This window comes from Rhopalosiphum maidis, chromosome 3 (assembly GCF_003676215.2).
Source record: "Rhopalosiphum maidis isolate BTI-1 chromosome 3, ASM367621v3, whole genome shotgun sequence".
Lineage (NCBI taxonomy): Eukaryota > Metazoa > Arthropoda > Insecta > Hemiptera > Aphididae > Rhopalosiphum > Rhopalosiphum maidis.
In genome coordinates, this window is record NC_040879.1 from 15,957,930 (window position 1) to 15,971,510 (window position 13,581).

General features: G+C 24.1%; 1 long non-coding RNA gene across 1 annotated transcript; it reads right to left on the reverse strand.

Annotated features, from left to right (window-relative positions):
• Positions 1-624: 624 nt before the first annotated feature.
• On the reverse strand, positions 625-1,658 carry LOC113560188. Its single transcript, XR_003406084.1, has 3 exons — positions 1,504-1,658; positions 1,297-1,391; positions 625-1,142 (listed from the first exon to the last, which is right to left on the reverse strand). It is a non-coding gene; the product is annotated as an uncharacterized LOC113560188 (long non-coding RNA).
• Between the last annotated feature and the right edge of the window lie 11,923 nt (positions 1,659-13,581).

The window sequence follows — 13,581 nt, forward strand, 5'->3', positions numbered from 1 at the left end:
TTTTTTCTCGAACGTGCAATAAAAAATATTATGTACGTAGTTGTACTGATTAGTGTTTACTGAGGTAGATACATATTATGAGTATACGGCTTTAATCAATCAATAACGATTATTCAATTTTATCAGTAAATTAAATAATAATAATATAATATATATTTTGGCAGCTTACTTTCAACAAACAAAGATAATATACTAGACATAGTGTATTATTATTTTATCTATAGATAAAATTGAATAATTGTTATTGACCAATAAAAGCTGTATGCTCAAAATATTTTTTACTTATTATATATAGTAAAAATATTTTAATTTTTCACTTGCCAACTCGGGGCCATGTGTCACAGATTTGCCATTTCTGGTATATAATTATGAAACAAAATATGTCAGAAAAAATTGTATTTCACTACAATTTACTATTAACCAGACCATCTGATAACTATATTAAAATGTTAACTAAATTCTGAAAACAATTACTTAATTCATTAATAGTTAATAAACAAATATATTAATTAATAATTCACATACTGATGTATTATTATTAATTAAAGTTTGGTTTTATATTATTTATTATAAAATAATAACTAATAAGCAAGAATATATGATTTACAAATGTGAACCAAAACAGTTTTAAGAGCATAGTTTAATATGAATTAATAGTTATTTTAAGAATTGTATGTAATAAAAAATTGATTAAATATTATATTTGGGCCACCACACGAACAAGTGTTCAACGTAGTCTATAATCTTTTCGAAAATTAAATAATTAAAAAGTATATATTATTTTATTAACTATATTTATTATTATTTTACTCGACTATTCCCATTTGCTGTAGAATTATTTATCTATAAAACTATCTATAACAATATGATTGAATTTGAATATTAGTAGGTATACTTATCTAATTGCATAAACAATAATCTTGTATTAAGACCAATCATTAGTAAAAATGTGGTTTTTTCCTTATCCTTTTTTTTCTTTCGCACACAAGTTTACTTTCAACCAGTTTTCTGGCCAACAATTAATTTTAATTAATATAGCAATGAAATGCAAATTTGATTTTACTTTGATGCTTCTGCTGCCAAACTGTATATTCATTCAGCATCAATAATGTGGTGCAATAGACGCCCAACAAACAACAACGCTACATAAATAAAAACAAGAATAGAGTGACGTCGAAGTAATTATCACAAATAGTGAAATTTAATTTCAGTGACAGAGATTATAATATTGTTATAGCCTGTAGCATTTACACTCTCCAGGTAAACAACTCTACAATCCACAGTGCTATTTCTTACTAAATCATTGTTCAATTCTAATTGTATTCTTCTCTGGCATGTACAAAGTGAGCACGACAGAACTTGATGAAACAGAACTGTGTTTTAATTGGTGACTGCTAAAACAAAAATGATTTGAATTTTTAAACGATTAATATTAAATTCAATCAACAATTTGACGGTAAAACGTACAGATAATAATATTAGAAAGAGTCAGAATATACCTACAGTAGTAATACGATGATCATGAGCAGCGTCATTGTCGACAAGAATCAAGATCTATATTAATTATTGAATATCTCTATAATATATAATGATCTTTAAAGACCTTGGGCGGCAGGCAGTAAGTTGGACAAGTATTGAGAGCACGTAGTCAACTTAGCTCTCGTTACTTTTCCGGTTTAGGTCTTTAGGATTCATCATCTTATCATTAACTGTAGTTATCATTGGGACATCGATTACGGCGTCAAAATTTTATTTTTATTTATCAGTTATCAATGTTATCACATAATTTATTTTATGATATCACGTAAATATAATATATACTGCAAATGGCATAAACGCCTCAGAATAATTGTATGCGCTCTCAATTTTTCATCGATTTTTATGGTGCTTAAATTTTTAGCAAGATTTAAGTATGCGTATAAAAATTCACAACACTCTTAATAATTGATATTCTAAAAATCTCAGATAATGTTTGATAATAGATCAATTCGTCCAAATAATAAACCTTACTACTTAAGGTAGAATGTTAATAATATTTAAGTGAACTAATTAGTTTAAAACTATAATAAATTAAAAAATGAAAGAAATTTGATTACAAGTTCGTTTCATGAAGAATTCATGTATACTTTGTGATAATTAGTTCAAGTCCAATAAAATAAGTAATTATAATTTATAAGTATTGTATCGTACTAAAATAGTATTTATAGTGTCCAAATACCATGGACCTCTATGCAAAATTGTTGAAAAACCTTTAAATTATTAATGTCTTGTACATTAATATTAAATCAAATGTTTTTATAGTTATATGAAAACTACATATTCTGCACAGGGACAAATGACTTTAAATTGTGATCCAATATATACAATATTATTGGAATGGCCATTCTTCAAGGTAATATTTGTTTATAGTATGGATTTTATTATTATTTATTAATTATTTTAAAAACATAGTGTTGTAAGTCATTACATATAATGTTATATAAATATCTATAGGAACTGTCTTTGAAGAACCATTTCTATTACCTAACCAATTTAGAAGATACGGTAGTTAATAATTTTAAATAAAAAATACCGACAGTGTTGAAGTTTGTCCTGGCAGAAACTTAAATAAAGTGTAAAGATAATAACCTGTAAGCAAGATTACTGGCTATAATTAAAAGCAACAATAAGAATAACAATAACTACAATGATTTGTTGACAATATGAATGTTATGTTACATGGATATATGAAAGAAAATGTTGAGCTGATATTTATTATGTTTGAAGTAAATATTAATATTAATATTTTATCTACCTATAGCTTATCATTTTATTTTTCTATCAATTCATTTAAAATTAAATATTTTTTTTAAAATAAATTATAGGACACCTGTAGTCTTGATGAAGTTCAATCAAATGAAAAAATAATTTCAAACACCTGTTGTAGCTTGTCTAAGAAGACAGGTAAGATTTTAGTCCTATAAAATAAACACAATTTCTTTTCTTGAATAAAAATGTCTCACACTTAGACCCAATTTTCCAACATAGATATTGTTAGATTAAATATTAACAGCTCTTGAGTAATTTTGAGATAAGTCATAATATTGATACTAGCAATTGTATTGTGTTGAACAAATCTCTAAAATCATTGCAATATATCTAATTTTGAATTTTAAAAAGCTTAATAGAGTACTCTTAAAATTTTAAGTACTTTTGGATATTTTGATGATTTTAAATATAATTGTTAATTGCTATTTTTATGTTATATATATAATAATTAGGGTTAGAAGTTGGTGACCTTAAAAACATTAAAAACGACTTAAAAAAATACAGTTATTGTTTTTAAATTGTACTCTATTTTACTATACAATTCTATATACATTTATCAAAGCTTACAAATAACTCAAAATATGACATAAAAATTACAATAAGTATCCTTTAAAATTAAATAAAATATTACAAAAAAAAATTATAAAATTTTGGTATAATAATATTCACTACAACACGACAATGATGACTGTAATTAGTGGGATAAAATTTGATAGTTACTAATCTTAGTCCGTAGTAATTTCAAAGTTCTAAGTAAGTTATCGGCATTATAATAATAAGTGAACAAATATGAAATCAATGAAAATGACCTAAAAATGTCGAAAAATGACTTATATTAATAAACACTAAAAGATGCAAAATAAAAATTAGTTGTTCAGATTCACATGCTTAAGAATCACATTTGTGGCCAGGAGAGCATCGTCTAAAAAGTTCTAAAAAAAATGCAAAATGCATCAACTTCTGAGCCCTAATAATAATTAATAATGTAACAAATGCATAGGTAATATTTGGTCAAATTCATAATGCTTTGTCTTTGTGAACAATTTTTATGGCGTGAACCACTAGCAGTTTAAAAAGCAATTGTAATAATGTTTATGTCATTCTACGTATTTAACATTTAATACCTAAAGGAATTGGCTGGTATTTTACAGCTTCTCCAAAGGTAACTGGTATTTTATGACAATTTCTATACTAACAATTATTTAATTATTTAAATGTATTTTACAGTTCTATGTTTAATATCAATGATGGAGGCAATAAGGTAAAAAAGAAAACTTCTGTTGAAAAATTTGTTTCAAAATTATTAAAACTCATGAAAGATTATGAAACTATGTCAAAAAGTGGACATATTAATTTTTTTTTTATGATATTTATAATGGCATAAATATATATTCTATTAGGTATGTATATATTGTATAATGTACCTTTATTTTCTTTATAAAACAATAATTTACAATCGTAATATGGTTATATAATGTATATAAATACATATCACGTTTATTGCTAGTTATGATATATTTATTGCATTATTATCGATAATCTTTTATATCATTAAATGTAATAAAATACAATGTTCATTAGGCACATCAAACTCAATTTATATTTTGTTACTATAATTAATAAATTTTCAGTTTATTGAATAAAAACATTTAATTTAAAACACTTATATTATTATGTACTTAAAAAATAATATACTTAATCATGTATGTTGACGTTTACCAAACAGAGAATATATTAATATACTGTGAATGTGTATAAATAAAACATTTTAAATAAATAAAGGTAGTACATTTTTAATCATTATTTAATTATCCACACAAAGTAATTACCTGATTTTTTCTCAATTACAATAAATTAGTGTAAATAATCAAAAAATTACTAAAGTACATTTTAACCTTAATTACTCTAAAATAATATTGCGTACATAAATACATTAAAATAAGTAACAAACTTAAATATAGTATGTTTATATTAATATATTATGCATTATCAAAAACTAAAATTGAAAATAATGTCGTTAATTGTATTTGACTATACAGTATTGAAATGTGAATTAAATCAAATTAAACCAGTTTAATTCAATATTAACACTTATAGTTTAACTTGCTTTTTTAAAAATATAAAATAAAATAAATTAGTTACTAGTTGAATGTATTCAATTATTCTATAATAAAATAAATAACAGAACATTTGAAATAATTGAAATACATTTTTATACTTATGTGAGTTATTTTTATATTAAAATTAATAATACCTATTGTATTTATTGTGTGCATATTATTTAAAATTAACATGCTAATGCCAAGTCGCATAAAAAATTGATTAATTTGTTGGTTTAATAAAATGTATTGGACTTATCGCAGGCCAAATCACTAAATGTTTAAGGGGCTATTAGCATACTATTGATTCATTAAATGTTTAGTGATTGTTCTATGCAACCCGATATAAAGATTTTAAGCAATTCAATCATTATGATATTAATAAAATAGTATTAGATATTATCAAATATAAATGAAAAATTATATAGCTGTTATAATTACAGTTCACAAACATTACACTGGATAAAAATAAAATGTATTATGTATTTGTTTTTTTACATAATTATAAATGCTTTGACAGGTTAGTTATATTATTATTATTCTAATAATTTCAAAAAATTAGTCATTGAGATTTTGCAGAAATCGATTTTCAGCGTCTGGCTCTAGCTCCTGCTTCATGATGAATATTTGTGTATTCAAACCATAAGACGTTGGGAATCAAAGAAGTTTCTCTTAACAAATAGAGTTCTGATATTTTCCTAAAAAAATAATATTACATTATATTGCAACAAATATTTAAATATTTAACAACAAAACACTAAAGTTTTATTCATATTACCAGAAGAAGAAAATAAATCAATCAATAAAATTAAAAATGTTCATTCAATATTGCATACATACATTGTTATAGTGTATTAAAAAGATAGGAAACTTTTAACTCCAGTTTTCATTCTTTTTAGACCACTAATACAAGCAATAGCGGAGCGCCAATTATCTAACCCAATTGAAACTAATAAGGGATTTTGTAGGTATTATAATTTGTTCATAATATATTAATTAATTTTGATTAATAATAATTTTATCAGATAATAGACACTCTATTAAATACAATAAAAACAATAAGGCACGTTAAGAATAAAAAATAAATGGTTTTTATTTATTTGATAAAAGAAAAATAATTTAAGATATAAAAAGAGCATCATTGGTAATTATTTATGTGATACAAATAATTTAGTATAAGAAGCATTGTTCATTTATCCATAATTTATTGAATTACAAACCAAGAAAAATGGTAACCGGTTTAAATATGTTCAAATTAGTTTTAAATATTATAATATTGGTTATTTTAAAGTTCAATAATAATTTTTAAAATTTTATTTTTATACATAAATTTATAAACATTTTATGCAATATTATGATATTAAATTATAAGTAATTATTATTAGTATTAAGAAATATTTGAGAATAAATATAAACACTATAGTATTATTATAAACAACAAATATTGTTAATAGTTTGACTTACAGAGAATATGGTTAACCTATCAATATTTAAATGTTGAAAGTTATTTGATAATTAAGTGGCTTTTAGGAATATAGCAAAAAATTATTTTTATTGTATCAAGTATTTACATGAATTTTTCATTTTTCATTTTCATTTAATTGTTAAAAATAAAAAAGACATGAATATCACAAGTTTGGTAGTACATTTAAAATACAACATTTAATCCATTCAGAAAATTTTAAATATTATATTATTTATTTAATTTTCTCCCATTAGTTCCTCTAATCTTTAAATTAATTTTTTTTTTTTTAAATAAATAGGTTTTGGATTTAAAATTTAAATGTATTAAAAAATTATAGTATAATATGTTCTAAAAAATATGAGCTTATACACTAAATATGCTTATAAGACCATATATATTTTTCAAAACAAACTATGATTCTTATTATAAATTAATGTGAATCAAATTACATTAAGGCTTATATATCAATTAATTCATTATTCTATAATCTATACCTTATTATAATTTTCAAAATAATAATACACTAAATTAATAATAACTGAGTAGGTAAACTTTGAATTCATATTTTTTGCTTTAACTGAATTGGCAGTTTTTTCTTTACTCAAAATTGGATGTAAAGTTTTAACTTAAAAATCCCAAGAAATCTTGAATTTTCTAACGTAGCTCATCGTATTCCTTTAAAAACCATGGAATGTTTTCTAATTAATTCCAAAAACTCTTGAATGTCTTGGTTTTAAAATCAGTTAAAATTGAAAATTTTGGGAATTTACAACTTTTTCATGTAAAAAATCATTGAATTTCTAGATTAACCACTTAATATTCCCAATAAATTTTATATTTATTGACGTAGTCCATAGTATTCCTTGTAATTCATGGACTATAATCTTAATAAACACATAAACACTTGAATTTCTTAATGTAGGAAACAATATTTCATTAAAATACAATAATAGTAAAAGAATATATTAACGAAACACCACGAATTCCTAGAGAATCAGGGTCTAAAAACTGAAATTCAAAATGGTTTTTGAATGCCACGATAAAACAATCAGTGATCATTGAAAATAATGGAATATTAAACTAATTCACCAAAAAGTCCTGAATTTTCTGGATGTAACACTTTAAAGACTTAGATAACAATTGACGAATAACTTAAAAATCCCAAGAAATATCGAATTTTTTGACGAAGCATATTATATTCCTTTAAAAACCATGGAATGTATTCTAATTAAATCCTAAAATTCTTGAATGTCTTGGTTTTATAATCAGTTAAAATTGAAAATTTTGGAATTTAGATCTTATTCATCTAAAAAATCATTGAATTTCTAGATGAAGCACTTAATATTCCCATTAAATTTTATATTTATTGGCGTAGTCCATAGTATTCCTTGTAATTCATGGACTTTAATCTTAATAAACACACAAACTCTTGAATTTCTTAATGTTGGAAACAAAATTCCATTAAAATACCATAAAAGTATAAGAATATATTAATGAAACACCGTGAATTCCTAGAGAATCAGGGTTTAAAAACTGAAATTCAAAATGGTTTTTGAATGCCACGATAAAACACTCAGTTATCATTGAAATTAATGGAATATTAAACTAATTCACCAAAAAGTCCTGAATGTTCTGGATGTAACACTTTAAAGTCTTAGATAACAATTGACGAATAACTTAAAAATCCCAAGAAATCTTGAATTTTCTAACGTAGCTCATCATATTCCTTCAAAAACCATGGATAGTTTTCTAATTAAACCCAAAAAGTCTTGAATGTCTTGGTCTTACAATCAGTTAAAATTGAAAATTTTGGAATTTAGAACTTATTCATCTAAAAAAATCATTGAATTTCTAGATGAAGCACTCTATATTCTATGGGAATATTTGAGAAATAACTTAAAAATCCCAAGAAATCTTGAATACTCTTACGTAGCACATCGTATGCCTTTAAAAACCATGGAATGTATTCTAATTAAACCCAAAAACTCTTAAAATTCTTGGTTTTACAATCAGTTAAAATTGAAAATTTAGGAATTTAGAACTTATACACACAAAAAAATCATTGAATTTCTTGATAAAGAACTCTATATTCTATGGGAATATTTGAGGAATAACTTAAAAATCCCAAGAAATCTTGAATTTTCTAACGTAGCACATCGTATTCCTTTAAAAACCATGGAATGTATTCTAATTAATCCAAAAAACTCTTAAAATTCTTGGTTTTACAATAAGTTAAAATTGAAAATTTTGGAATTTAGATCTTATTTATCTAAAAAATCATTGAATTTCTAGATGAAGCATTTAATATTCCCATTAAATTTTATATTTATTGACGTAGGCCATAGTATTCCTTGTAATTCATGGACTTTAATCTTAATAAAAACATAAACACTTGAATATCTCAATGTACGAATTATAATTCTATAAAAATACCATAATAGTAAAAGAATATATTAATGAAAAACCATGAATTCCTAGAGAATCAGGGTCTAAAAACTGAAATTCAAAATGGTTTTTGAATGCCACGATAAAACACTCACTAATCATTGAAAATAATGGAATATTAAACTAATTCACCAAAAAGTCCTGAATTTTCTGGATGTAACACTTTAAAGACTTTGATAACAATTGACAAATAACTTATAAATCCCATGAAATCTTGAATACTCTTACGTAGCACATCGTATGCCTTTAGAAACCATGGAATGTATTCTAATTAATCCAAAAAACTCTTGAATGTCTTGGTTTTATAATCAGTTAAAATTGAAAATTTTGGAATTTAGATCTTATTCATCTAAAAAATCATTGAATTTCTAGATGAAGCACATGATATTCCCATTAAATTTTATATTTATTGGCGTAGTCCATAGTATTCCTTGTAATTAATGGACTTTAATCTTAATAAACACACAAACTCTTGAATTTCATAATGTAGGAAACAATATTTCATTAAAATACCATAATAGTAAAAAGAATATATTAATGAAACACCATGAATTCCTAGAGAATCAGGGTTTAAAAACTGAAATTCAATATGTTTCTTGAATTCCACGATAAAACAATCAGTGATTATTGAAATTAATGGAATATTAAATAATTTCACCAAAAAGTCCTGAATTTTCTGGATGTAACACTTTAAAGACTTTGATAACAATTGAGGAATAACATAAAAATCCCAAGAAATATCGAATTTTTTGACGAAGCATATTATATTCCTTTAAAAACCATGGAATGTATTCTAATTAAATCCTAAAATTCTTGAATGTCTTGGTTTTACAATCAGTTAAAATTGAAAATTTTGGAATTTAGAACTTATTCATCTAAAAAAATCATTGAATTTCATGATAAAGAACTCTATATTCTATGGGAATATTTGAGGAATAACTTAAAAATCCCAAGAAATCTTGAATTTTCTAACGTAGCTCATCGTATTCCTTTAAAAACCATGGATTGTTTTGTAATTAATCCCAAAAACTCTTGAATGTCTTGGTTTTACAATCAGTTAAAATTGAAAATTTTGAAATTTAGATCTTATTCATCTAAAAAATCATTGAATTTCTAGATGAAGCACTTGATATTCCCCATTAAATTTTATATTTATTGGCGTAGTCCATAGTATTCCTTGTAATTAATGGACTTTAATCTTAATAAACACACAAACTCTTGAATTTCATAATGTAGGAAACAATATTTCATTAAAATACCATAATAGTAAAAAGAATATATTAATGAAACACCATGAATTCCTAGAGAATCAGGGTTTAAAAACTGAAATTCAAAATGTATCTTAATTCCACGATAACACAATCAGTGATCATTGAAAATAATGGAATATTAAACTAATTCACCAAAAAGTCCTGAATTTTCTGGATGAAACACTTTAAAGATTTTGATAACAATTGAAGAATTACTTAAAAATCCCGAGAAATCTTGAATTTTCTAACGTAACTCATCGTATTCCTTTACAAACCATGGAATGTTTTCTAATTAATCCCAAAAACTCTTGAATGTCTTGGTTTAACAATTAGTTAAAATTGAAAATTTTGGAATTTAGATCTTATTTATCTAAAAAATCATTGAATTTCTAGATGAAGCATTTAATATTCCCATTAAATTTTATATTTATTGACGTAGGCCATAGTATTCCTTGTAATTCATGGACTTTAATCTTAATAAAAACATAAACACTTGAATGTCTCAATGTCCGAATTATAATTCTATAAAAATACCATAATAGTAAAAGAATATATTAATGAAAAACCATGAATTCCTAGAGAATCAGGGTCTAAAAACTGAAATTCAAAATGGTTTTTGAATGCCACGATAAATTACTCACTAATTATTGAAAATAATGGAATATTAAACTAATTCACCAAAAAGTTCTGAATTTTCTGTATGTAACACTTTAAAGACTTTGATAACAATTGACGAATAACATAAAAATCCCAAGAAATATCGAACTTTTTGACGAAGCATATTGTATTCCTTAAAAATCTTTGGAATGAATTCTAATTAAACCCAAAAACTCTTAAAATTCTTGGTTTTACAATCAGTTAAAATTGAAAATTTAGGAATTTAGAACTTATACACACAAAAAAATCATTGAATTTCTTGATAAAGAACTCTATATTCTATGGGAATATTTGAGGAATAACTTAAAAATCCCAAGAAATCTTGAATTTTCTAATGTAGCTCATCGTATTCCTTTAAAAACCATGGAATGTTTTCTAATTAATCCCAAAAACTCTTGCATGTCTTAGTTTTAAAATCAGTTAAAATTGAAAAATTTGGGAATTTACAACTTTTTCATGTAAAATATCATTGAATTTCTAGATGAAGCACTCTATATTCTATGGGAATATTTGAGAAATAACTTAAAATTCCCAAGAAATCTTGAATACTCTTACGTAGCACATCGTATGCCTTTAGAAACCATGGAATGTATTCTAATTAATCCAAAAAACTCTTGAATGTCTTGGTTTTATAATCAGTTAAAATTGAAAATTTTGGAATTTAGATCTTATTCATCTAAAAAATCATTGAATTTCTAGATGAAGCACATGATATTCCCATTAAATTTTATATTTATTGGCGTAGTCCATAGTATTCCTTGTAATTAATGGACTTTAATCTTAATAAACACACAAACTCTTGAATTTCATAATGTAGGAAACAATATTTCATTAAAATACCATAATAGTAAAAAGAATATATTAATGAAACACCATGAATTCCTAGAGAATCAGGGTTTAAAAACTGAAATTCAATATGTTTCTTGAATTCCACGATAAAACAATCAGTGATTATTGAAATTAATGGAATATTAAATAATTTCACCAAAAAGTCCTGAATTTTCTGGATGTAACACTTTAAAGACTTTGATAACAATTGAGGAATAACATAAAAATCCCAAGAAATATCGAATTTTTTGACGAAGCATATTATATTCCTTTAAAAACCATGGAATGTATTCTAATTAAATCCTAAAACTCTTGAATGTCTTGGTTTTACAATCAGTTAAAATTGAAAATTTTGGAATTTACAACTTTTTCATGTAAAATATCATTAAATTTTTAGATGAAGCACTTCATATTCCCATTAAATTTTATATTTATTGACGTAGTCCATAGTATTCCTTGTAATTCATGGACTTTAATCTTAATAAAAACATAAACAAGTGAATGTCTCAATGTAGGAATTATAATTCTATAAAAATACCATAATAGTAAAAAAATATATTAATGAAACACCATGAATTCCTAGAGAATCAGGGTCTAAAAACTGAAATTCAAAATGGTTTTTGAATGCCACGATAAAACACTCAGTAATCATTGAAAATAATGGAATATTAAACTAATTCAACAAAAAGTCCTGAATGTTCTGGATGTAACACTTTAAAGTCTTAGATAACAATTGACGAATAACTTAAAATCCCAAGAAATCTTGAATTTTCTAACGTAGCTCATCATATTCCTTCAAAAACCATGGATAGTTTTCTAATTAAACCCAAAAACTCTTAAAATTCTTGGTTTTACAATCAGTTAAAATTGAAAATTTAGGAATTTAGAACTTATACACAAAAAAAAATCATTGAATTTCTAGATGAAGCACTCTATATTCTATGGGAATATTTGAGAAATAACTTAAAAATCCCAAGAAATCTTGAATACTCTTACGTAGCACATCGTATGCCTTTAGAAACCATGGAATGTATTCTAATTAATCCAAAAAACTCTTGAATGTCTTGGTTTTATAATCAGTTAAAATTGAAAATTTTGGAATTTAGATCTTATTCATCTAAAAAATCATTGAATTTCTAGATGAAGCACATGATATTCCCATTAAATTTTATATTTATTGGCGTAGTCCATAGTATTCCTTGTAATTAATGGACTTTAATCTTAATAAACACACAAACTCTTGAATTTCATAATGTAGGAAACAATATTTCATTAAAATACCATAATAGTAAAAAGAATATAGTAATGAAACACCATGAATTCCTAGAGAATCAGGGTTTAAAAACTGAAATTCAATATGTTTCTTGAATTCCACGATAAAACAATCAGTGATTATTGAAATTAATGGAATATTAAATAATTTCACCAAAAAGTCCTGAATTTTCTGGATGTAACACTTTAAAGACTTTGATAACAATTGAGGAATAACATAAAAATCCCAAGAAATATCGAATTTTTTGACGAAGCATATTATATTCCTTTAAAAACCATGGAATGTATTCTAATTAAATCCTAAAACTCTTGAATGTCTTGGTTTTACAATCAGTTAAAATTGAAAATTTTGGAATTTAAAACTTATTCATCTAAAAAAATCATTGAATTTCATGATAAAGAACTCTATATTCTATGGGAATATTTGAGGAATAACTTAAAAATCCCAAGAAATCTTGAATTTTCTAACGTAGCTCATCGTATTCCTTTAAAAACCATGGATTGTTTTGTAATTAATCCCAAAAACTCTTGAATGTCTTGGTTTTACAATCAGTTAAAATTGAAAATTTTGAAATTTAGATCTTATTCATCTAAAAAATCATTGAATTTCTAGATGAAGCACTTGATATTCCCCATTAAATTTTATATTTATTGGCGTAGTCTATAGTATTCCTTGTAATTAATGGACTTTAATCTTAATAAACACACAAACTCTTGAATTTCATAATGTAGGAAACAATATTTCATTAAAATACCA